Source organism: Coregonus lavaretus, assembly GCF_964263955.1.
Source record: "Coregonus lavaretus genome assembly, chromosome: 13".
In the NCBI taxonomy this organism is placed as follows: Eukaryota; Metazoa; Chordata; class Actinopteri; order Salmoniformes; family Salmonidae; genus Coregonus; species Coregonus lavaretus.
The window spans coordinates 3,280,217-3,307,379 of record NC_140000.1 but is presented as its reverse complement, the minus strand read 5'-3'; the positions used below and the strand labels follow the sequence as shown (position 1 = coordinate 3,307,379).

Here is a 27,163-nt window from a genome sequence, read left to right as displayed (position 1 = left end):
GCTAAGGCCAAACACATTGTGAATGAGACCATTCTCAGAGCTGCTAGCAAAGCCAGCCATTCTTTGCTACAGAGCATGCCTAGCACCACCTTCTCACACCATGCGGTTTCTACAGCCGAAGATATAGTAAATATTATCATGCAAGACCTTGAAAGTGTATCCCAGTTCACTGTGGACGACGCAGACTCCTTCCCACTAGGAGAGAAAAAGCTGGAGTTCCAGCTCAAACCCAGAGTTGTCTTTGACAACTTATTGGATGCTGCTCAAACCATGTACCACAGAGTAAAGGATAGACTGAACATATTTTTCTCTTTTCCACCAGTGTCAGTCACCACAGCCAAATATGTGCTGGACTCCACCCCTGTGGAGACACTCAGACGTTCTAAGTCCGCTGACACTGCTCTTGTTGAGGACAGGAGCCGCCCTCCGTCTGTGAGAAGTGAGAAGCCTTTGTCAAAAGTCTGTTTGGCTAAAAGGTCTAAAACCCTTCTGTCTTCGAGTGGCTCTTCAACAGACCACCATGTAATTGACACATGCAGTGAGGATGTCACTCTGCCCACCAGGAGTATGTCAGTTGTGAGCAACAACAGTTTGAAGAGAGCCTCTCCTCTCCACGGCAGTGGATTGAGTGAAAGTTGCAAACCTCTTGTGGCTCTAAAAGACGTAACAGTGGCAGTCAGCCAAGAAGGCTTTAGCAAAACTGCAAAGAAGACGCTCAGCTTGATCCTAAATGTGATCAAGTGTAGAGTGGCCAACTCTGAGAGTTCATCTGTTGGGCAGATTGCAAGTGAGGAGTGTCTGATAGCCACTAACATGTTAGACTCTGTACTGGAGAGCCTTGACCAGTTGCCTGACATGAGCGCTGCCGATGAGATCACAAGGACAGAATCCCATACCTCTATCGCAATGGACGAGACAGGTTCACGGTCAATGCTTGTGAGCCAACAAGAAATAAACATATCTGACACCAATATCATAGTGAAAACTATAATGGACACATTGAAGACGGACGACCCAGAGATGACTTCAGCAGAAGAACATCTGGATAGGCTCCTGTCAGTTGAAGCCCTTCAAGGTGCATCTGGCAACCTGATCGCAAAGGTCCATGGTCTCATTCAGGAGATAACCATAAACCGTCAGCTTCAATCCATGGTTGGCCACAGAAGCCTCTCTCAACCAGCGCTGCCTAAACCAGCCCTGAGGAAGCTGTCAAAGGACGATGCCTCAGAGCTCATTTACAACTTTGCCCAGACTTCTGTTAGGAGACTCCTGGGGCAGTGTATGGGAAGGCCTTTGCCACCATCAGCTGAAATGGTTTTGGATCAGGTCATCAAGTTGATGACAGACGTGGTGATGGACAGCCTGACTTATGTGTCCAAGTCTACAATGGAGGATGGTAAGTGAAAGTACCTCTTTTCATCTGCATAGGACTTAATTGTAACATGATGCTCAATACATTGCGTTTTATGATGTAAAATTCACTGGTTGTGTCCAAAATGGCACCTTCTTCCATATTTAGTGCACTACTTTTGACCAGACCCTATGGGTCCTGGTCAAAAGTAGTGCACTATAAAGTGAAGAGAATGCCATTTGGGATGCAGTGACTGACTTCAATGGCTGCGTCCTCTTCTCCCAGTTATTGTACACAGGTCGGTCACACTAGCGTGCTCTTCTCACTCAGACACCAGCAATGCCACAAGTGACATCACTCATGGTGTTGTAGCTGACCTTAATGCTACTGAGGAATTCCCTGCCAGGAGCCTTAGCCCGGCTGATGTAAAGGCTGACGGCATGGCCCGCCTTCCCTCTGCCAGAGGGGAAGAGACTAAGAAGAACAGGAAGTGGCGTTTCCTACCGAAAATGCATAAGTTTCCAAAGATCATGATTAAGGTAGGGTGCTCTGTGTTTTGAGATTACATCTGTAAGGCAGGGCTGAATTTTACCCTACAGATTCACTACACCCCTATTGTCTCTCAGCATTAGAACAAAACTGTTGTCATTGTCTTTAGGAGGTTGAGTGAGGACGCTGTAATGCAATCCTAATACACATGGGAGAGAGTCAATGGCTATGTCCCAAATGGCACCCTATTCCCTATATAGTGCACTACTTTTTACCAGCGCTCTATGGGCCCTTTTCAAAAGTAGTGCCTTACGTAGCGAATAGGGTGCATTTTGGGATGCACACTCTGTATTTTACACAGGCTCAGTTGTCCTGATGTGTTTTGTCAACAGCTGTTCAAGACAAAAGGGGAACCGAAGAGCCACCCTAAACAGGATGCACTGCCTACCAAACGTCTCAGAGAGACTCATATTTCACAGGGTAAGTGATAAGCATCGATAATGTCATATTGATGTATCACCCTATGACAAGCTTGTTAAAACAGTGACAACAGATACAGGCAGACCGACGGACAGACAGGCAGACGGACAGGCAGGCAGACAGACAGACAGACAGGCAGGCAGGCAGACGGACAGACAGACAGACAGACAGACAGACAGACAGACAGACAGACAGACAGACAGACAGACAGACAGACAGACAGACAGACAGACAGACAGACAGACAGACAGACAGACAGACAGACAGACAGACAGGCAGACGGGCAGACGGACAGGCAGGCAGACGGACAGGCAGGCAGACAGACAGACAGGCAGACAGGCAGACAGACGGACAGGCAGACGGACGGGCAGGCAGACAGACAGACAGGCAGGCAGGCAGACGGACAGGCAGGCAGACGGACAGGCAGGCAGACGGACAGACACAAACACACACATTCATTTTCTGATTATGAAATGTTCTTATGACAGATGCTGAGTGTGAGGTTCCAGAGGTTCCATCCACTTCCCCTCCCAAGGAGGACCTGACAACCACACCGGCCCCTGCTCCCCAGGAGTCCCAGTCCCGTAAACGCCCACTCATAGTCAGGGTGTTACACGCTCTCTCCAGAGCCATCTCCAAACCATTCAGAGGAGCTTCTGGGAAGAAGAATTAGCCAAATGCCTGATTTTATTAATATTATATTTTAATCAGAGCCTTTATTTAATAAAACATTACTGCATTGATTTCTGTCTATAGTAGTCTTCATGTATGTGCAAGATAACGGTAAAGTACTTCAAATCACATAGTCAAAAGTATTCATAGTGAAGTACCGTTTATGATTATTGATTGTGGAAATACACATAATACAGAAAAGTTGTTGTCACATACAAAGACAGACATAAAGGAGAACTCCGTAGACCAGTCACATTCTCAAGCCATAACTAAATCCATGAATGGATCTCCTATAAGATGACAGGAGAACATTTGTAACACTTTCTATGAATCCAGGCTCTGTCGCAGCCGGCCGCGACCGGGAGACTCATGGGCGGCGCACAATTGGCCCAGCATCGTCCAGGGTAGGGGAGGGAATGGCCGGCAGGGATGTAGCTCAGTTGATAGAGCATGGCGTTTGCAACGCCAGGGGAGTGGGTTCGTTTCCCACGGGGGGCCAGTAAAAAAAAATATATACATATATATATTTATTCACTAACTGTAAGTCGCTCTGGATAAGAGCGTCTGCTAAATGACAAAAAAAAAAAAAAAAAAAAAAAAAAAAAGCCTATATCTATAATGCATACACTCAAGTCATTTACATTTTACATTTTAGTCATTTAGCAGAAGCTCTTATCCAGAGCGACTTACAGTTAGTGAGTGCATAATTTTTATTTTTTTTCATACTGTCATACACTCATAATGACTTAATTGAGTTAAGTGTTAAGTTAAGTGCAGTTATAAACACATAATGAGGGCTTATTATGTATTTCTTGCAATAAAAAAAGAAAAATGCTACTAGTTTATTAAATATTCATGACTGCTATTGCACGGCTCATGTCCACACTTCTGTACAATAGGGGGCAGTAATGCACCATAACGTTGGATGCCAACTGTCTATAAACCCCACTGAAGAAGAAAAAGCTACTCATGTAATGCATGCTGGAAAGCAGACAAAAACTAATGATTTGCAAGAGATCTAAACACGATTTATAAGCTACTGAACAACAAGTCCAAGAAAGCATTGCTAACCGCGTTTGCACTTTGAACAGATTTCTCGACAATAATAATGGAAGATGTGACTGGGGCTCAGCTCATTGCAGAGGCACTAAAAGCTCAGGTGAAGTGTGTGCAATTTATATAAAACAGTGTTATACTGTGTAACCGTGTTGCTAAGAATATATTAGTCGCTGATCATGTCCTTGGCAGTGAGAATGTAGCACTACGAGTTGTGAAAGTGTGCCATAGGTCATTGCACTGGTATAGCTAACTATTCATATTGTTGTAGAAAAACATTTAGATGTTTATGTGGAATAGCATATGTTAACATAGTGAGTTTTTGTCCTGGGTCCGCCTGGGTCCTGCAGTCGGTGAAAAGCAATTGCACTGCCTGCATCTCAGAACTGCGGCTGCCTTGATCTCATGAGGTTATCGTTGCCCGCGTGTGCATGACGTCAGAGAAAGTCGGGATCAAGTCGGACACAAATCTAACCAGCATGCATTGGGCGGTGATCGCTGGTAATCGATTCTGCGCAGACCTGGCTCATCTCAAATGGGCCTCTTGTCTATGATCTGTCGGCATGGTTATACTGGCCTGTGGCCTTCTTGGAGGCCTTGATGATATCGGAGGGGGGCTCCCATTTGAAGCAGGGCTCCAGATTGGCCATCTTTATGGTCATTATTGAGGACAGGGTGCCATCCAATGCTAGGCTGTTTCTTCTCTTGGTTTTGTTCAGTCCCACAACTGAAAACATCCTCTCAGCATCTGCGTTTGCATGGGGCAACACCAGGACAAGCTTGGCGACGGCAGCAAGCCTCTCGAATTCTTTGGCTCCTGTCACCTATGGAAAATGCACCAAAACACAATGGAAAAACATACCTTGATTTTTTATTGATTAATACTGTGAATATACTGTAGGTTGATCCATTAACAAAGTTCAGATAAAAACATGCATAATTTGAAACATGCATGACACATATATGCATGCAACAATTTTAAGCAACAGATGTAGCCAAGCCACACCTGCCAAAAGAAAAGACAAAAAAGGAAAAAAAAATGACATTATGCTTCCGGGTTGCCATTTCAGCCCAGAAGCTTTCCATTTCAGTCCTGCAGGGATATCATTGGCATGGTCTGATAATTTAGAAACTCCTCACCCAGAAGGTCATGCTCCTCTGGCCAATGGTATGGGAGGAGATGGGGAAACCTATTTATGAAAGTAGAGTTACAAGTTGTTACGTTTTAGGTATATAGTCATCAACCAGCAGCAGTTCATACACATCTTTGAGGAGAAGCCACATAAGAATATCTCATGTGCAGTTTAGGAGTGAACACACCTCATCATAAAACACAGGGTATTTTAGCTAAGATGAAAGACAATAATTAGAGAAAAAAAACGAACCTTTCAACAAAGTACAGGACATCTTCGATGTCACTTTCAGCCCTCTGCCGTACATCTACAAATTGTGCGTGCTTGATCAGTGGCTCTTCCAGTGGCAGCTTCTTAAGTGCATAGTCCACAGCACTTGTCAGGAAACACAACACAGCTTCATGGAATGAATCCACCTGCTGTGGTGTGATGTCACCCTCGTCGAGTAATCTGTTAATTTTAGCCCTGGTTGTGAACCCAATACAGCATATCGGTATAATGTACAAGGCTAAATATCACATATCACAGTGTTTGATCATAATAATAGTCAAATACTAACCTGGTAAATGGTTAGCCTTTTCTTCAAAGGCAATTTCACAAGGCTCCTCATGGCACTGCAGAGCTGCTGGAACCATAAACTTGGAACATAGCTTGCGTACGAATTTCACCATCTATAACAGACATTTACAAAAATAGTAGGTGAAACCTGTTTTAGAGGACCCCTGCAGATATCAGCAAGAAACACAGAATGGAAAAAAACTGCAAAATCCAATCCCACCTCATCATGTAACAAAAATTTTGATGACTGCTCTCTCTGAAGCAGCAAGTTGAAAGAAGTGAAAGTTGGTACGGTGGCTTGGAAGAACAGCAGGTACACTTCTGTCATGGGGACAGTGAATGTCTGCACAAGTCTCTTGAACCTGGCCTGATTTTCATCTTGAATCAATCAATAAATAACACAAAACAAGAGGTTGTCATTGATACAAGTATGTGACTAACAATCCATGTAGTTGCTGCATAATGAAATTGAAAATTGATGACCATACTAGCAGATTTGTAGTAGCTGGCCAGAGGTTCATACAGCCTCAGGATCCTGGTCACACAACGTTCAAGGCTTAGCCAACGAACCGAGATATGCAGGAGGACCTCCATGTACTCCGCTTCATGGAGCTCACAAAACTCTGTTTTAGACATTAAATCCATATCATATATTTTCTACAGCTCAGCATTTCAGTATTACACTTAATAGTATCAAACATGCATACCTGACAGGTATCCTTTCCGATTTGAGCTACCCTTGAACCAGTAACCGATGTCCACTACCATATCCTCAAAATCAAAACCGGACACCTGCAATGCATAAATCAATCGTAACGCATTCAGTCAATGCACGTAATTAGGATACAAATAAAAAGTTACATGTAAAGATAAATCAGGCCTTAACTCACTTTAAAACATCTTTAAAAAATCCCACTCCTGCAGCTTTGGCGGTGTTATGTGCCACATGACAAGGACAACCATGAATATAGGTGTTGGAATGCTTCTGGAGCACCCTAGAGGCAATGGGATTACGTGGTCCAATGTTCACAGCTGCATTGTAAACTGAGAGACCAATGCAGTTCTCCCAAGGGATGCCATGCTCCTCTATGGTGGAGTTAATTTTGGTGAAGATCTCACTTGCTGGCCCACATCTCCTCCCACTTGTTGTGCACATATTTAAGAACTGGTGGACAACTTTGCTGCCCATGAAGACCCGGACAGTAAGCGGGTTCATCTTTTCCACTCCTATAATGACAAGTTAGAATCATACAGATGTTCATGTTATTAGATGTTTAAAAATACACAAAGCACATGTTTTGCAGATGAGAAAAATCTCAAATAGTTTGTGAAATACCAGTGTCATTCGACCCATCCGTAACAAGGGTATACGGGGCTTTTTTCATCTCCTTCACAAGCTCCTGTGTGAAATATGGTGCGAGTGCTTCATTGGTAATGCAGGATGACTTAGTCCTGGCACACCTGTACTCCTGCGCTGTCTTCGAATCTCCGAAACATTATTTTAGGAGAGGCCCCAGGTGGTCCGCAAAGGCTAGGGGGACGTTGTGAACTACCAACCCAGCTGTCATTTTGACCTCAGCCCTTCTTGTCTGTAAGAAATTAAAAATTATTAATCCTCCCAAAAGACCATAGTTTATTTAAAATAGACGCCTGCGATAATAGGGCACAGGTAAAAAACACATTCAGCAACTAAGATCTCAAATTAAGAAAACTGGACTGTACTACACTGAAATACAAACCACAAATTAGTCAAAACTATCAACCATGACTTTACCGTGATCAACTAGAACACAAAACTCTTGATTGAACCTTGACAGAATCATTACACATATCATACCTTAACCTCTTGTGCAGACATACCCCCAACAGATGGAACGGCCATTGCATATTGGGATATTGTGGCTGTGGACAGGAGAGCTCGTTGCTTATCTTGGTGGCCTTTTGCTTTTTATATGGCGCACTACATCTGTCACACCCTGGTGGCAACATGAGTTTTCAATACGGCAGACTGCACACCAGTAGTGCGTGTTGAGGCTCCCTCTGGTAATAAATGGCCATGAAGAGGTCCACTCATTTTTGAAAATGGATCTATATGTTGCTGCTCCAGCCAGAGCACGACTCTTCTGGCCCTGCTGTTGGATTGGGGGGGTCTCTTCTTTCTGTCCCTCTGTGTCTTCTTCCATCTGCCCTGTTGGTTGTTCTATTTGTCCTGTCTGTTGCTCCTCTGCATGTGCGTCAATCTGTCCTGTCTGTTGCTCCTCTGCTTGTTTGTCAGTCTGTCCTGTCTCCTGCTCTCTCTGTCCTTTGTGTTGCTCCTCTGTCTGTTGTCCTGTCGTTTCTATCAATCGTTCTGGCTGTTCTGTCAGTGTGTTTGTCTGTCTTTTCTCACTTGGCTGGTTCTTTAAATAAAATAAAAGGTTTCGCTTTTGTCCTGGCAAAGGTCTCTTACGGGACATCTTTGAAACCTTAAACAATTAAAATGGTCATGTTGGTTTAATAACTCTACTCTCAGTTACAAAAACATACCTACTTCTATTGCACACATTTCCTGTATTTATGTTAAATTCTTTGGAATACATCTTACCTGTTCGAAATCAGCTGAGTTTACATTCACCACACTAAATCATGTTCACACGCACAAACAAATAATTTATTTCAAGATTTAAAGTTTAAGAGAGTGAGTATTCAATTGGACGACATTTCATTGTTACATACCTAGTCTCAGCTCAGCTTCTTATCAGACTTCTTCAGGGCGGCAGGTAGCTTAGTGGGTAAGAGCGTTGTGCCAGTAACCGAAAGGTTGCTGGTTCTAATCCCCGAGCCGACTAGGTGAAAAATCTGTCGATGTGCCCTTGAGCAAGGCACTTAACCCTAATTGCTCCTGTAAGTCGCTCTGGATAAGAGCGTCTGCTAAATGACAAAAAAAAAAAAAAGGTAGTGACCTGCTCATCTTATGTTGACTTTCACGGCAATGGTATCTCTTCTTCTGTCGCTAACTTCGGGGTGCAGCACATATGGTTCATTGGCGCTCATCAGCGCCATCTACCGTCGGGGAGTTTGAAAAAAGGAACGAACGAGTCTCTGCCGATTTTTTTTGCTTGAGAAATTGGATGTGTGGCGTGAGTGCGTGTGAAAACAGGCAAAAACGTGTGTCACACGGCGAAAGCGTGAGAGTTGGCAGCTCTGTGTTAACACCCTTGTTGATGCATGCCAATGTGTGTGTCAATGCAAAGAAAATCTAAACTACATTGTAACAATTCATATACAATTCAGAATGAAAATGTATGCACTCACTAACTGTAAGTCGCTCTGGATAAGAGCGTCTGCTAAATGACTAAAAATGTTTTAAAAAATGTAAATATACTGTATCTACATGTATCTCTCTACAGAATGTAGAATATATGTTTGGAATAGTTGGTGTTCCAGTCATTGAAGTAGCTATGGCAGCTCAAGCCTCAGGAATCAAGTATGTGGGAATGCGCAATGAACAAGCCCTAAGCCACCTTTTTATTACTAAACCAGCTCTCCCCAAATCATGTGATATTAACTACCCTTACATAGACTACAGGAGCGTGTAGTGTGTGAGGGTCAGTTTCATAGCTTTTTTGCATTGCTAATTATGTCTGCCTGTCTGTCTGACCCTTTGTGTGTCTGTCTGCCTGTCTTCCTGTCTTTCCCTCTGTCTGTCTGTTCCTCTCCAGTCCAGGTGCATGTCTGGTTGTGTCTGGACCGGGACTCATCCATTCACTTGGTGCAATGGCCAATGCTAACATGAACTGCTGGTATGCTAGAACTCCACAAACAGAAGACCCTACTACTCATGTTCAGTGGCCTTTCAAAAGAAGGGATGCTATCCGCACACTGCAAAAAATGATCTGAGGACTCCAAACTATCTCAGCTTGTCAGTTGATGTCATTGTGTGATACCTCTCTCTCTGTAGGCCTGTGATTGTTATTGGAGGCTCCTCTGATAAAAACCAAGAGACCACTGGGGCGTTTCAAGAGTTTCCACAGGTACCGATTCAACCATGACATTTATGACTATTGAACATTAGGGGATGGTATCCCGGGACACAGATTAAGCCTAGTCATGACCTAAAAAGCAAACTCAATAGAGAATCTCTGTCTGGGAAACTGGCCCTAGCAGTTTAATTGCTGAAAGAGGAAATCATTTGTTATTTGTGGTCCTCTTTCTCTGTCAGGTGGAGGCATGCAGATTGTACAGTAAGTTCTCTGCTAGGTCTAGCAGTCTGGATATGATCTCCTCAGTGGTAGAGAAGGTATACAGTCTACTCTGACTCCCTCTGTGTAGTCCTCTTCATATCATTTGGTATCACCTGCAATTGTCTGTTTTCTGACCTCTAATTTTCCAGCTTAGCAAGGTACCTTAACTGCTTCATAAGAGCACAGCACAGCCTTAATTGATCTGAATGGAAGGGTGTTTGGTCTGTCTAAGGCAGCACGCACTAGCATGTATGGACGTCCAGGTGCTGTATACGTAGACATATCTGGGGACATGGTCAATGCTAAATTGGACAGGAGCAGAGCCAGGTTAGTGGCCATCACTGTCTTTCATCCATTTAAAATGTATACTAATGCGTTACTGTTGAATATGTATACCTCTGAATTCACATCACCGTAGTCATTTTTATTTTATTTTGTTATACCTTTTAACGTCTGAAGTGAACCAGAAATTAAATTACTTAGAAAATATAGCACTATATCAAAATATTCTCATCAGAGAATAGCAATAAGCCTCGATAGACCTTCATGATGTATTTACATATGCAATACAGTTGCTAGGTAACATGTTTAATGTTTGACCTATTATTTATTATTTCCTTTGTCAGAGAGGTGCCCTGTAGTCCACCTCCTCCTGTGAGTATGGCTGACCATATGGCGATCACAGAAGCACTGGCGGTCCTGAAAGGAGCCAAACGGCCTTTACTCATCATTGGCAAATGTAGGCATTGCTTTTTTAATAGCCAGATAATCTGGGGGAAACAGAACTAAAATGTTGCATAATTGCGTCAGATACTTGGTTAAGGTCTGGGGAGATGTTAAGAGAAAGATACTAACGCCACTTGCGAAGTTTCCACCCCCCTAAACGGAAACTCTCTGCAAGTTTCAGGCAAGTTTATGGGCCAAATGTCCCCTCCCCTTCTGAAATTGAAAAGATGCGAGTACCTGCGAAATCGTGATTTGTCCAAATGATTAGTGGTGAAAAATCAGCGTACCGGAACAAAGTTGTCACATCCCAGTCTGTTGACAGACGCTACTTCCAGTTATGTTACGTGCGTCTGTCCAGGAGAGATCAATAGCCAGGTGAGACGCACTGTAACACATATAGCACTGTACCACAGCCGGGGCGGCAAGTAGCTTAGTGGTTAAGAGCGTTGTGCCGGTAACCGAAAGGTCGCTGGTTCTAATCCCCGAGCCGACTAGGTGAAAAATCTGTTGATGTGCCCTTGAGTAAGGCACTTAACCCTAATTGCTCATGTAAGTCGCTCTGGATAAGAGCGTCAGCTAAATTACTAAAATGTAAATGTACCACGGTTCAGTCGAAAATAGGGCCACGTTCAGTAGACAAATGTTGTTGACATGATTTCTCATTCTACCTGTCCGAGAGGCACGTTCGTTCTACATGCTATATTTCTATCTGAACGTTGCACAACGTTTTGCTCAGCTGAATGCATCCCAGTTGTGAAGGCCAGTCTGTTGAAATCCGTGTGGCAGTGCCCTCTGTCTGTGTCCCTCTGCAGGTGCAGCCCATGGAAGAGCAGAGGGGGCTCTGAAGGAGCTGGTGGAGGGGTGTGACCTGCCCTTCCTGCCCACCCCCATGGGTAAAGGGGTGCTGCCTGACGATCACCCCAACTGTGTTGCTGCTGCCCGCTCCAGGTCAGCCTCTCCTTCTCTCAGCTGGCATCATATTCATGTACAGACCATTGACTGTATAAGTAGGACCAATAATTTCCCTGACCATTTGAACGGACCACGAAACTCCTGAAATCCCTATCTATAACTAGTCTCTCCTGGCCAGGTCATGTCAATGTAAACTGGTGTCAATCAAACAACTACACTACTCCTATAACTAGCCTCTTTTCATTACATTTTGTTTTGTCCCTGCTCTCCTCCTCCTCTCTTCCTATCCTCCTCCTCCTCTCTTCCTATCCTCCTCCTCCTCTCTTCCTCCTCCTCCTCCTCTTCCTATCCTCCTGGTTCTATGGTCTTGGTGGGGACTGCAGAGCTCTGCTCCAGTCTGATGTTGTGGTCCTACTTGGTGCCAGACTCAACTGGATCCTGCACTTTGGCCTTCCCCCCAGGTTTGACACCCAAGTAAAGGTCATCCAGCTAGGTCAAAGGTCACCAGTAGGGTTTCTTTTTTTTCCTTCTTTTTTTCGGATTTTCTTCTTATTCCGTTCTGATTTCTGGAATCTTCCAACAGGGATTTCTGGGAATTTTGGGAAAGTAACTGTAATTTTGCAACCCTAGTCACAGGTCATTTCATAGTGAACTACATTTCATTGTAACCAGGTATAAAGGTATTTGACTCAGTCTATTGGATTTAGTCTATCAATTATATAGCTTCTCTATAAGTCTTTGTGGTCTCTCCAAATAATGTCATGGCTGTCTTAGTGCTGTACAGTACATCTATATTTAAGCAATAAGGCCCGAGGGGGTGTGGTATATGGCCAATATACCACGTCTAGGGGCTGTTCTTAAGCACGATGCAACGCGGAGTGCCTCGATACAGCCCTTAGCCGTGGTATATTGGCCCTATACCACAAACCCCAGAGGTGCCTTATTGCTATTATAAACTGGTTACCAACGTAATTCGAACAGTCAAAATACATTTCAAATCAAATCAAATCAAATTTTATTGGCCACATGCGCGGAAATACAACAGGTGCAGACATTACAGTGAAATGCTTACTTACAGCCCTTAACCAACAGTGCATTTATTTTTAACAAAAAAGTAAAAATAAAACAACAACAAAAAAAGTGTTGAGAAAAAAAGAGCAGAAGTAAAATAAAATAACAGTAGGGAGGCTATATATACAGGGGGGTACCGGTGCAGAGTCAATGTGCGGGGGCACCGGCTAGTTGAGGTAGTTGAAGTAATATGTACATGTGGGTAGAGTTAAAGTGACTATGCATAAATAATTAACAGAGTAGCAGCAGCGTAAAAGGATGGGGTGGGGGGGCAGTGCAAATAGTCCGGGTAGCCATGATTAGCTGTTCAGGAGTCTTAAGGCTTGGGGGTAGAAGCTGTTGAGAAGTCTTTTGGACCTAGACTTGGCACTCCGGTACCGCTTGCCGTGCGGTAGCAGAGAGAACAGTCTATGACTAGGGTGGCTGGAGTCTTTGACAATTTTGAGAGCCTTCCTCTGACACCGCCTGGTATAGAGGTCCTGGATGGCAGGAAACTTGGCCCCAGTGATGTACTGGGCCGTACGCACTACCCTCTGTAGTGCCTTGCGGTCGGAGGCCAAGCAGTTGCCATACCAGGCGGTGATGCAACCAGTCAGGATGCTCTCGATGGTGCAGCTGTATAATTTTTTGAGGATCTGAGGACCCATGCCAAATCTTTTCAATCTCCTGAGGGGGAATAGGCTTTGTCGTGCCCTCTTCACGACTGTCTTGGTGTGTTTGGACCATGATAGTTCGTTGGTGATGTGGACACCAAGGAACTTGAAGCTCTCAACCTGTTCCACTACAGCCCCGTCGATGAGAATGGGGGCGTGCTCAGTCCTCTTTTTTTTCCCTGTAGTCCACAATCATCTCCTTTGTCTTGGTCACGTTGAGGGAGAGGTTGTTATCCTGGCACCACACGGCCAGGTCTCTGACCTCCTCCCTCAACGTGACCCATGTTATACGGTCAGATATACCACAGCTTTCAGCCAATCAGCATTCAGGGCTCGAGTCACCCGGTTTATAAAAGGGAACGTGTGTGTGTCAGCCTTAGCATTATGTGGTGCTGCCTGGTTATTTCTGTTGTGTTTAGCTTGAGGTTTGGCCACTCCTCCAGCTGCTGTTACATGTGTCACGCACGGCGCTCTTCCTGTCGTGTCGTTGCTGGTATGTTGTAGTAACGTTCCACATACGTTATTTATGTCAAGGTCAATGTCAAGGTTGATCTGTGTGCTGAGGAGATGGGGAACAACGTGCAACCTGCTGCTGCTCTCCTGGGGGACATCAATACTATTGTCAAGCAGGTAACACAACACAGTCCTGGGGGACTGGAGATCCTGGTTTGAATCCAGGCTCTGTCGTAGCCGGCCGCGACCGGGAGACCCATGGGGCGGCGCACAATTGGACCAGCGTCGCCTAGGGTAGTGGAGGGAATGGCCGGCTCAGTTCGTAGAGCATGGTGTTTGCAACGCCAGGGTTGTGGGTTCGATTCCCACGGGGGGTATGACATTTTTTTATAACGTATGCACTAACTGTAAGTCGCTCTGGATAAGAGCGTCTGCTAAATGAGGGCAATGTGGGGCATTCTTATTTTTCCTCCACTGATGATGATATCCAATCTGTTTATTCTTACTTTTGTGAGTCAGTACCCAAGAACAACACAGTCATTTTTCAGAACACAATGAGAATTACTCAGAATGACAGTTTGTTTTACACCACTGTGCTAGTACAGGATAAAGTTGAGCTGAAGGGGATGTTAGATAGTGGGTCCATGGCTACTACTCTGCGCGCAGATATTGTACCTCGGTTGAGGGAGGCAGGAGTGGTAGAGGGGAACTTTCTAGCTCCTTCAGACATCATCCTGGTGGGTTGTGGTGGGAACAAACTAGCCCAGTGGGCATGTGTGACTTAAAAATGCAACTTTATGGCTTCTGTTATGTAGTCCCAGTGCTTATTGTTGATGGGCAGGTTGATGAACTCATTGTGGGAACTAATGTGTTGAAGTCTCTGATTAGACAGTGAGTTTCTATGTGCTCACGCAGGTGCCCGAGAGCTGTGGCTGCACCAAGGGCTAAGCTATTGTGTGTTGTCTCTTCGTGTACAGGTATGTCATTTATTTTGTCAGAATTATGTTGTATATCATTTTACTTGTATTGTATAGTGTGTTGTTAGGCACTGAATGTGTGCATGCAGCACCTGTTCTCTTTTGCCTGACCTTCAACTAGCAAGGTGCCCGAGAGCTGTGGCTGCACCAAGAGCTAACATATTGTGTGTTGTCTCTTCGTGTGCAGGTCGAATAAAAATTATCCAACCATCAGAATTCCAGTTGTGGCAGTGTCCTAATTACGTGACCTGCCGACTGGTCAGCTCAAGCCGACCGCCGGAGCTGTGCATGTGGATGAGGTGCACGACCTGCGCATGTGAATTTGTTGATGGCTTACTGTAAGTGAATATATACTGTAAACAGTGAAAGTGAATGTAGCATATTCATTAGATACAGGTATTCGTGCTTATTTGTATGTTTTGGATGAATTTGTTTATTGCATTTATTTTTTTTGGTATTTGAATGCACTAAATTACATTGTATTTTAGTGCTCTGTTGAGCCATGGAAGATTCTCAAATCCATAAGACGTGTTATGCTGGGGATTTTAGTGTGGGTAGAGGGAGGGGTGTCCTTCCATTTACACCAATTGTACAGTCAGCTCCTGGGAGTAGAGCGTTTGCTAGTCCTGAGTTTGCAAGCACTGGGAGGGGTAGGCTGTTTGTTCCACCTGACCAGGGTATCCCACCTCTGTCTTTTGAAGTACCATCATCCACAGTACTCGGTGATAATGGGATGCCTCCGAGTCAGCTTAGTGACCTTATTAAGCAGATTGGTTCAGAGATAGGAGAATCTATCAGAGCGAGTTTACTGCAGCCTGGGGTTTCAAGTCTTTCTCCTGCCCGTCCCCCTCACCAACCCCAGCAGTTTCCCCTGCCTGAGCAGTGTGGGTCAACCTTTATTGATGCTCCCAAAAGACCATAGTTTATTTAAAATAGACGCCTGCGATAATAGGGCACAGGTAAAAAACACATTCAGCAACTAAGATCTCAAATTAAGAAAACTGGACTGTATTACACTGAAATACAAACCACAAATTAGTCAAAACTATCAACCATGACTTTACCGTGATCAACTAGAACACAAAACTCTTGATTGAACCTTGACAGAATCATTACACATATCATACCTTAACCTCTTGTGCAGACATACCCCCAACAGATGGAACGGCCATTGCATATTGGGATATTGTGGCTGTGGACAGGAGAGCTCGTTGCTTATCTTGGTGGCCTTTTGCTTTTTATATGGCGCACTACATCTGTCACACCCTGGTGGCAACATGAGTTTTCAATACGGCAGACTGCACACCAGTAGTGCGTGTTGAGGCTCCCTCTGGTAATAAATGGCCATGAAGAGGTCCACTCATTTTTGAAAATGGATCTATATGTTGCTGCTCCAGCCAGAGCACGACTCTTCTGGCCCTGCTGTTGGATTGGGGGGGTCTCTTCTTTCTGTCCCTCTGTGTCTTCTTCCATCTGCCCTGTTGGTTGTTCTATTTGTCCTGTCTGTTGCTCCTCTGCATGTGCGTCAATCTGTCCTGTCTGTTGCTCCTCTGCTTGTTTGTCAGTCTGTCCTGTCTCCTGCTCTCTCTGTCCTTTGTGTTGCTCCTCTGTCTGTTGTCCTGTCGTTTCTATCAATCGTTCTGGCTGTTCTGTCAGTGTGTTTGTCTGTCTTTTCTCACTTGGCTGGTTCTTTAAATAAAATAAAAGGTTTCGCTTTTGTCCTGGCAAAGGTCTCTTACGGGACATCTTTGAAACCTTAAACAATTAAAATGGTCATGTTGGTTTAATAACTCTACTCTCAGTTACAAAAACATACCTACTTCTATTGCACACATTTCCTGTATTTATGTTAAATTCTTTGGAATACATCTTACCTGTTCGAAATCAGCTGAGTTTACATTCACCACACTAAATCATGTTCACACGCACAAACAAATAATTTATTTCAAGATTTAAAGTTTAAGAGAGTGAGTATTCAATTGGACGACATTTCATTGTTACATACCTAGTCTCAGCTCAGCTTCTTATCAGACTTCTTCAGGGCGGCAGGTAGCTTAGTGGGTAAGAGCGTTGTGCCAGTAACCGAAAGGTTGCTGGTTCTAATCCCCGAGCCGACTAGGTGAAAAATCTGTCGATGTGCCCTTGAGCAAGGCACTTAACCCTAATTGCTCCTGTAAGTCGCTCTGGATAAGAGCGTCTGCTAAATGACAAAAAAAAAAAAAAGGTAGTGACCTGCTCATCTTATGTTGACTTTCACGGCAATGGTATCTCTTCTTCTGTCGCTAACTTCGGGGTGCAGCACATATGGTTCATTGGCGCTCATCAGCGCCATCTACCGTCGGGGAGTTTGAAAAAAGGAACGAACGAGTCTCTGCCGATTTTTTTTGCTTGAGAAATTGGATGTGTGGCGTGAGTGCGTGTGAAAACAGGCAAAAACGTGTGTCACACGGCGAAAGCGTGAGAGTTGGCAGCTCTGTGTTAACACCCTTGTTGATGCATGCCAATGTGTGTGTCAATGCAAAGAAAATCTAAACTACATTGTAACAATTCATATACAATTCAGAATGAAAATGTATGCACTCACTAACTGTAAGTCGCTCTGGATAAGAGCGTCTGCTAAATGACTAAAAATGTTTTAAAAAATGTAAATATACTGTATCTACATGTATCTCTCTACAGAATGTAGAATATATGTTTGGAATAGTTGGTGTTCCAGTCATTGAAGTAGCTATGGCAGCTCAAGCCTCAGGAATCAAGTATGTGGGAATGCGCAATGAACAAGCCCTAAGCCACCTTTTTATTACTAAACCAGCTCTCCCCAAATCATGTGATATTAACTACCCTTACATAGACTACAGGAGCGTGTAGTGTGTGAGGGTCAGTTTCATAGCTTTTTTGCATTGCTAATTATGTCTGCCTGTCTGTCTGACCCTTTGTGTGTCTGTCTGCCTGTCTTCCTGTCTTTCCCTCTGTCTGTCTGTTCCTCTCCAGTCCAGGTGCATGTCTGGTTGTGTCTGGACCGGGACTCATCCATTCACTTGGTGCAATGGCCAATGCTAACATGAACTGCTGGTATGCTAGAACTCCACAAACAGAAGACCCTACTACTCATGTTCAGTGGCCTTTCAAAAGAAGGGATGCTATCCGCACACTGCAAAAAATGATCTGAGGACTCCAAACTATCTCAGCTTGTCAGTTGATGTCATTGTGTGATACCTCTCTCTCTGTAGGCCTGTGATTGTTATTGGAGGCTCCTCTGATAAAAACCAAGAGACCACTGGGGCGTTTCAAGAGTTTCCACAGGTACCGATTCAACCATGACATTTATGACTATTGAACATTAGGGGATGGTATCCCGGGACACAGATTAAGCCTAGTCATGACCTAAAAAGCAAACTCAATAGAGAATCTCTGTCTGGGAAACTGGCCCTAGCAGTTTAATTGCTGAAAGAGGAAATCATTTGTTATTTGTGGTCCTCTTTCTCTGTCAGGTGGAGGCATGCAGATTGTACAGTAAGTTCTCTGCTAGGTCTAGCAGTCTGGATATGATCTCCTCAGTGGTAGAGAAGGTATACAGTCTACTCTGACTCCCTCTGTGTAGTCCTCTTCATATCATTTGGTATCACCTGCAATTGTCTGTTTTCTGACCTCTAATTTTCCAGCTTAGCAAGGTACCTTAACTGCTTCATAAGAGCACAGCACAGCCTTAATTGATCTGAATGGAAGGGTGTTTGGTCTGTCTAAGGCAGCACGCACTAGCATGTATGGACGTCCAGGTGCTGTATACGTAGACATATCTGGGGACATGGTCAATGCTAAATTGGACAGGAGCAGAGCCAGGTTAGTGGCCATCACTGTCTTTCATCCATTTAAAATGTATACTAATGCGTTACTGTTGAATATGTATACCTCTGAATTCACATCACCGTAGTCATTTTTATTTTATTTTGTTATACCTTTTAACGTCTGAAGTGAACCAGAAATTAAATTACTTTGAAAATATAGCACTATATCAAAATATTCTCATCAGAGAATAGCAATAAGCCTCGATAGACCTTCATGATTTATTTACATATGCAATACAGTTGCTAGGTAACATGTTTAATGTTTGACCTATTATTTATTATTACCTTTGTCAGAGAGGTGCCCTGTAGTCCACCTCCTCCTGTGAGTATGGCTGACCATATGGCGATCACAGAAGCACTGGCGGTCCTGAAAGGAGCCAAACGGCCTTTACTCATCATTGGCAAAGGTAGGCATTGCTTTTTTAATAGCCATATAATCTGGGGGAAACAGAACTAAAATCTTGCATAATTGTGTCAGATACTTGGATAAGGTCTGGGGAGATGTTAAGAGAAAGATACTAACGCCACTTGCGAACTCTCCACCCCCCTAAACGGAAACTCTCTGCAAGTTTCAGGCAAGTTTATGGGCCAAATGTCCCCTCCCGTTCTGAAATTGAAAAGATGCGAGCACCTGCGAAATCGGGATTTGTCCAAATGATTAGTGGTGAAAAATCAGCGTACCGGAACAAAGTTGTCACATCCCATTCTGTTGACAGACGCTACTTCCAGTTATGTTACGTGCGTCTGTCCAGGAGAGATCAATAGCCAGGTGAGACGCACTGTAACACATATAGCACTGTACCACGGTTCAGTTGAAAACTGGGCCACGTTCAGTCGACAAATGTTGTTGACATGATTTCTCATTCTACCTGTCCGAGAGAGGCACGTTCGTTCTACATGCTATATTTCTATCTGAACGTTGCACAACGTTTTGCTCAGCTGAATGCATCCCAGTTGTGAAGGCCAGTCTGTTGAAATCCATGTGGCAGTGCCCTCTGTCTGTGTCCCTCTGCAGGTGCAGCCCATTGAAGAGCAGAGGGGGCTCTGAAGGAGCTGGTGGAGGGGTGTGACCTGCCCTTCCTGCCCACCCCCATGGGTAAAGGGGTGCTGCCTGACGATCACCCCAACTGTGTTGCTGCTGCCCGCTCCAGGTCAGCCTCTCCTTCTCTCAGCTGGCATCATATTCATGTACAGACCATTGACTGTATAAGTAGGACCAATAATTTCCCTGACCATTTGAATGGACCAGGAAAGTCCTGAAATCCCTATCTATAACTAGTCTCTCCTGGCCAGGTCATGTCAATGTAAACTGGTGTCAATCAAACAACTACACTACTCCTATAACTAGCCTCTTTTCATTACATTTTGTTTTGTCCCTGCTCTCCTCCTCCTCTCTTCCTATCCTCCTCCTCCTCTCTTCCTATCCTCCTCCTCCTCCTCTCTTCCTATCTTCCTCCTCCTCTCTTCCTCCTCCTCCTCCTCTCTTCCTATCCTCCTGGTTCTATGGTCTTGGTGGGGACTGCAGAGCTCTGCTCCAGTCTGATGTTGTGGTGCCTACTTGGTGCCAGACTCAACTGGATCCTGCACTTTGGCCTTCCCCCCAGGTTTGACCCCCAAGTAAAGGTCATCCAGCTAGGTCAAAGGTCACCAGTAGGGTTTCTTTTTTTTCCTTCTTTTTTTCGGATTCCAGATTTTCTGCTTATTCCGTTCTGATTTCTGGAATCTTCCAACAGGGATTTCTGGGAATTTTGGGAAAGTAACTGTAATTTTGCAACCCTAGTCACAGGTCATTTCATAGTGAACTACAGTTCATTGTAACCAGGTATAAAGGTATTTGACTCAGTCTATTGGATTTAGTCTATCAATTATATAGCTTCTCTATAAGTATTTGTAAGTCTTTGTGGTCTCTTCAAATAATGTCATGGCTGTCTTAGTTCTGTACAGTACATCTATATTTAAGCAATAAGGCCCGAGGGGGTGTGGTATATGGCCAATATACCACGTCTAGGGGCTGTTCTTAAGCACGATGTAACGCGGAGTGCCTCGATACAGCCCTTAGCCGTGGTATATTGGCCATATACCACAAACCCCAGAGGTGCCTTATTGCTATTATAAACTGGTTACCAACGTAATTCGAACAGTCAAAATACATTTCAAATCAAATCAAATCAAATTTTATTGGCCACATGCGCCGAAATACAACAGGTGCAGACATTACAGTGAAATGCTTACTTACAGCCCTTAACCAACAGTGCATTTATTTTTAACAAAAAAGTTAAAATAAAACAACAACAAAAAAAGTGTTGAGAAAAAAAGAGCAGAAGTAAAATAAAATAACAGTAGGGAGGCTATATATACAGGGGGGTACCGGTGCAGAGTCAATGTGCGGGGGCACCGGCTAGTTGAGGTAGTTGAAGTAATATGTACATGTGGGTAGAGTTAAAGTGACTATGCATAAATAATTAACCGAGTAGCAGCAGCGTAAAAGGATGGGGTGGGGGGGCAGTGCAAATAGTCCGGGTAGCCATGATTAGCTGTTCAGCAGTCTTAAGGCTTGGGGGTAGAAGCTGTTGAGAAGTCTTTTGGACCTAGACTTGGCACTCCGGTACCGCTTGCCGTGCAGTAGCAGAGAGAACAGTCTATGACTAGGGTGGCTGGAGTCTTTGACAATTTTGAGGGCCTTCCTCTGACACCGCCTGGTATAGAGGTCCTGGATGGCAGGAAACTTGGCCCCAGTGATGTACTGGGCCGTACGCACTACCCTCTGTAGTGCCTTGCGGTCGGAGGCCAAGCAGTTGCCATACCAGGTGGTGATGCAACCAGTCAGGATGCTCTCGATGGTGCAGCTGTATAATTTTTTGAGGATCTGAGGACCCATGCCAAATCTTTTCAATCTCCTGAGGGGGAATAGGCTTTGTCGTGCCCTCTTCACGACTGTCTTGGTGTGTTTGGACCATGATAGTTCGTTGGTGATGTGGACACCAAGGAACTTGAAGCTCTCAACCTGTTCCACTACAGCCCCGTCGATGAGAATGGGGGCGTGCTCAGTCCTCTTTTTTTTTTCCTGTAGTCCACAATCATCTCCTTTGTCTTGGTCACGTTGAGGGAGAGGTTGTTATCTGTAGCTCAACTGTAGTTCTCTGTAGCTCAACTGGTAGAGCACGGCGCTTGAAACGCCAAGGTAGTGGGTTCGAGCCCCGGGACCACCCATACACAAAAATGTATGCACGCATGACTGTAAGTCGCTTTGGATAAAAGCGTCTGCTAAATGGCATATTATTATTATCCTGGCACCACACGGCCAGGTCTCTGACCTCCTCCCTCAACGTGACCCATGTTATACGGTCAGATATACCACGGCTTTCAGCCAATCAGCATTCAGGGCTCGAGTCACCCGGTTTATAAAAGGGAACGTGTGTGTGTCAGCCTTAGCATTATGTGGTGGTGCCTGGTTATTTCTGTTGTGTTTAGCTTGAGGTTTGGCCACTCCTCCAGCTGCTGTTACATGTGTCACGCACGGCGCTCTTCCTGTCGTGTCGTTGCTGGTATGTTGTAGTAACGTTCCACATACGTTATTTATGTCAAGGTCAATGTCAAGGTTGATCTGTGTGCTGAGGAGATGGGGAACAACGTGCAACCTGCTGCTGCTCTCCTGGGGGACATCAATACTATTGTCAAGCAGGTAACACAACACAGTCCTGGGGGACATCAATACTATTGTCAAGCAGGTAACACAACTCAGTCCTGGGGGACATCAATACTATTGTCAAGCAGGTAACACAACTCAGTCCTGGGGGACATCAATACTATTGTCAAGCAGGTAACACAATTCAGTCCTGGGGGACATCAATACTATTGTCAAGCAGGTAATACAACTCAGTCCTGGGGGACATCAATACTATTGTCAAGCAGGTAACACAACTCAGTCCTGGGGGACATCAATGCTATTGTCAAGCAGGTAACACAACACAGTCCTGGGGACATCAATACTATTGTCAAGCCTGTAACACAACTCAGTCCTGGGGGACATCAATACTATTGTCAAGCAGGTAACACAACTCAGTCCTGGGGGAAATCAGTGCTATTGTCAAGCAGATAACACAACACAGGCATCTAATATCTGCCCTATATCTGCATATTCTTTTTTTAAGAAACAAGCATTGATTGTCCTGCAGCACAGCAATGTGAGTTATTATATGGATTATAATTAATGGACATTTATGTAAGGGTTGATAGGGAAAATGATGTCTGACATTTCTAAGAGTACAAACTTCAGAAGCCTTTTTAAACCTCAAATACACTACACGTTTTAAATGTCCTGCATTGCAGGAAAGTTCTCCTGCAACAAGGTGATCAAATTAAGATCCTACATCTGTACTTTATTCAGTTTGTTTAGTTTCTACTCCTCATCTTTACGTTCAGCTCCTGGAGTACGTTCACAAAGATGGCAGGAGGTATCCAGCTGATACAGAATGGTGGACCACGTTGAAAGAGAAGATGGTTGCTATGACAAAGGTGACAAAGGTGTGTTGGTGTGTCCGTCTGTGACCTGTGATCTGTGACCTAAGCAAGTTAGATTCTGCCTTTGTGTCTGTATTACTGACTCTTTGTTATCTGTGAAATAACTTGACTTAAATCCAACAGGTAGAATACATTATGGTACAGATGTAGTATTGCACTTAAATCCAACAGGTAGAATACATTATGGTACAGATGTAGTATTGCTCTTAAATCCAACAGGTAGAAGACATTATGGTACAGATGTAGTATTGTTCTTAAATCCAACAGGTAGAAGACATTATGGTACAGATGTATTCTGAGTCTTGTCATAGGCATGTATGATCCCGTCCGGTCAGGTCCAACAACTTTGCTGTTTGGGTACCTACCACCCCTGATTTGATTGTGTTTCTCTCTCCAGGCGTTAGCTCTACAGTCGACAACACCCATGAACTACTACCAAGTGTTCCACCACATCTCCCAGCTGCTGCCCCACGACTGTGTCATCGTGAGTGAGGGGGCCAACACCATGGACATCGGGCGCACCATGTTGAACAACTACCTTCCTCGACACAGGCAAGGCATGCCGCCTCACACAGAGATCAAAGGTCAAATCCGCCAAGTATCCTGTGCCTTTGCCCTGAAGACAAGTAGGAATGAGTTGGGATCTGTTGATAGTTCTCCCTGAGAAGACTTCTCAATGGAGTGCTGCCTGACAGGCTGACTGGATGACTTCTCAATGTAGTGCTGCCTGACAGGCTGACTGGATGACTTCTCAATGTAGTGCTGCCTGACAGGCTGACTGGATGACTTCTCAATATAGTGCTGCCTGAGAGGCTGACTAAATTACTTCTCAATGTAGTGCTGCCTGAGAGGCTGACTAAATTACTTCTCAATGTAGTGCTGCCTGACAGGCTGACTGGATAACTTCTCAATGTAGTGCTGCCTGAGAGGCTGACTGGATAACTTCTCAATGTAGTGCTGCCTGAGAGGCTGACTAAATTACTTCTCAATGTAGTGCTGCCTGACAGGCTGACTGGATTACTTCTCAATGTAGTGCTGCCTGACAGGCTGACTAAATTACTTCTCAATGTAGTGCTGCCTGACAGGCTGACTGGATTACTTCTCAATGTAGTGCTGCCTGAGAGGCTGACTAAATTACTTCTCAATGTAGTGCTGCCTGACAGGCTGACTGGATTACTTCTCAATGTAGTGCTGCCTGAGAGGCTGACTAAATTACTTCTCAATGTAGTGCTGCCTGACAGGCTGACTGGAGGACTTCTCAATGTAGTGCTGACTGACAGGCTGACTAGATGGACTCTTTTATTATCTTACCCCCCCAGATGTTGTTCATTGCTTCCTACTTAACACATACACACACACACACACCAACTATGGTACCTTTACACACACTGAACTCTTATTAACGCAGCCTGGTGTCTGTGTGTGTGTGTGTGTGTGTGTGTGTGTGTGTGTGTGTGCAGGTTGGATGCTGGTACCTTCGGGACGATGGGGGTGGGTCTGGGCTTTGCCATCGCGGCTGCAGTAGTGCAGAGGAACCAGAACACAGGCCAGAGGGTGGTGTGTGTGGAGGGGGACAGTGCCTTTGGATTCTCTGGGATGGAGGTGGAGACCATGTGCAGGTTGGTTCAGTCAAGGTCTCTCTCGCATAGCAAAACGTGCTTGTAGTATTCACCGGTCCGGTGCATAGGAGAATACAATTTTTATCAATTTTCCCTAAGTGTCAACCACCTAACCTAGTCATTGATGCTTTCCCTGGTCATTGATGCTCTCCCTGGTCATTGATGCTCTCCCTGGTCATTGATGCTCTCCCTGGTCATTGATGCTCTCCCTGGTCATTGATGCTCTCCCTGGTCATTGATGCTCTCCCTGGCCATTGATGCTTTCCCTGGCCATTGATGCTTTCCCAGGTCATTGATGCTCTTCCCTCTGACCAGGTATAAACTCCCAGTGGTCATCATCGTGGTCAACAACAATGGGATCTACAGCGGAGTGGACGCAGCGACGTGGGAAATGATGGGGAAGATGGGAGATCTGACCACTGTGTGAGTACATAGGGGTTTGGGTTTAAAGGTCAATGTGGGACTGGGCCTACTCTGACTGGTTATGTCCAGGTCAGGATTCCCTCTAGTGAAGGTATGTTGGTCATCTTCTCCTCTCCCCCCTGTGACCCTGCTGCCTGAAGCCCGCAATGACGAGATCATGAAGGCCTTTGGAGGACGAGGGTTCCTGGTGCGGACAGAGGAGGAGCTGCGTAGTGCCTTACAGCTCAGCCTCAGTGACTGGGAGAGACCTAGTCTCCTCAACGTCCTCATAGACCCCTCCTCAGACAGGAAGCAACAGGTATTCCCTGGTCTATACCAGGCAAATTCAAATCAAGACCTCAAAGCCAGTTCGAGTGTTGTTTATGATGTGTATCTAGTGTAGGAAAGTGTTTATAATGTGTAAGAAAGTGTTGTTTATTTCTGGTCCTGGAAGGCTGCAGTCATCAAATACGCTCTTAATGGGGCCTCCCGAGTGGCGCAGCGGTCTAAGGCACTGCATCGCAGTGCTTGAGGCGTCACTGCAGACCTGGGTTCGATCCCAGGCTGTCACAAGCGGCCTTGACCGGGAGACCCATGAGGCGGTGCACAATTGGCCCAACGTCGTCCGGGTTAGGGGAGGGTTTGGGCAGCCGGGATTTCCTTGTCCCATCGCTCTAGTGACTCCTTGTGGCAGGCCGGGCACCTGCAAGCTGACTTCGGTCGCCAGCTGGACGGTGTTACCTTCGACACATTGGTGCGGCTGGCTTCCGGGTTAAGCGAGCAGTCTGTCAAGAAGCAGTGCAGCTTGGCAGGGTCGTGTTTCGGAGGATGCATGGCTCTCGACCTTCGCCTCTCCCGAGTCCGTAGGGGAGTTGCAGCAATGGGACAAGACTGTAACTACCAATTGGATATCACGAAAAAGGGGTAAAAAAAATAATATATATATATATATATACAGTCTTAATAAAAAAGGGTTCCAAAAGTGTTCTTTGGCTGTCCCCATAGGACAATTATTTTAGGTATAACCCTCAATGTAGAACCCTCTGTGGAAAGGGGTTCTACATGGACCCCTAAAGGGTTCTACCTGGAACCAAAAAGGGTTCTTCAAAGGGTTCCCCTATGGGGACAGCCGAAGAACCCTTTTAGGTTCTAGATGGAACCTTTTTTGTACCATCAAGGTAGCTACGGTCAGCTCACTTCACCTGAATGTTGAATGCTAATGTTGCCTAAGAACAGGGCTGTCAAACTAGTGTCTGTTGGTTTCTGTTATTTCCTGTCCGATTAAGACATAGACAACCAGGTTAAGGGCGTTCCTAACTAATCAGTGTCCTTCATTGATCAATCAAGTAAAAGGGAGGAGTGAAAAAACCTGCAGACACTCGGCCCTCCGTAGAATGAGTTTGACACATGAGCCTGACTGCATCCAACCACGTCATTTATCATTCCTCTCCTGACTGTCCATGGTCTGTCTGTCTGTCTGTCTGTCTGTCTGTCTGTCTGTATGTCTGTCTGTCTGTCTGTGTCTCTTAGGAGTTTCCATGGCTGACTCGCTCCAACCTGTAGCCCCAAGAGGAGAGGTCTGCTGTATGGGACAGTGAGGAAGACCTGCTTCCTTCTCCCACCTGATGGAGAAATTGGGTACGTCCCAAATGGCAACCTCTTCTCTATAAGGTTCATTTTCTATGGGCCCTGGTCAAAAGTAGTGCACTAAATAGGGAATAGGGTGCCATTTGGTATGCAGCCCTTGTCAGTGAAGTTTCTCTCTCTATAACATGGTGTTAGGAGACAGTGACAGCTGTCACTCATTTAATGTGTTTTTGTATCTAAAAAATAATGTTTCTATGAAATGTTTTAATCAAGTCACATTTACTACACGGTAGTATTACATTTTTGATTTTGTAAATTTATACCATGATTAAGATGTAGATTTGTGACAAAATGTCAGGTATATTTGTCTTTGGCTTATTTACTATACTTGTACAAGTGGAATTGAAAATAAACTTTGTTGCAGACAAACTACAA

The 27,163-nt window shown here is 44.9% G+C and overlaps 1 pseudogene across 1 annotated transcript; it reads left to right on the top strand.

Annotated features, from left to right (window-relative positions):
- Positions 1-1,791: 1,791 nt before the first annotated feature.
- On the top strand, positions 1,792-26,834 carry LOC311139292 (2-hydroxyacyl-CoA lyase 1-like; annotated as a pseudogene). Its single transcript has 23 exons — positions 1,792-1,890; positions 2,233-2,320; positions 9,446-9,521; positions 9,680-9,752; positions 9,941-10,018; positions 10,195-10,293; positions 10,593-10,701; positions 11,501-11,636; positions 11,984-12,059; positions 17,741-17,826; positions 17,985-18,057; positions 18,246-18,323; positions 18,500-18,598; positions 18,898-19,006; positions 19,615-19,750; positions 20,125-20,231; positions 22,198-22,281; positions 23,022-23,123; positions 23,518-23,672; positions 24,581-24,739; positions 25,055-25,160; positions 25,254-25,460; positions 26,672-26,834. The product of its transcript is annotated as a 2-hydroxyacyl-CoA lyase 1-like (transcript).
- The last annotated feature ends 329 nt before the right edge of the window (positions 26,835-27,163 follow it).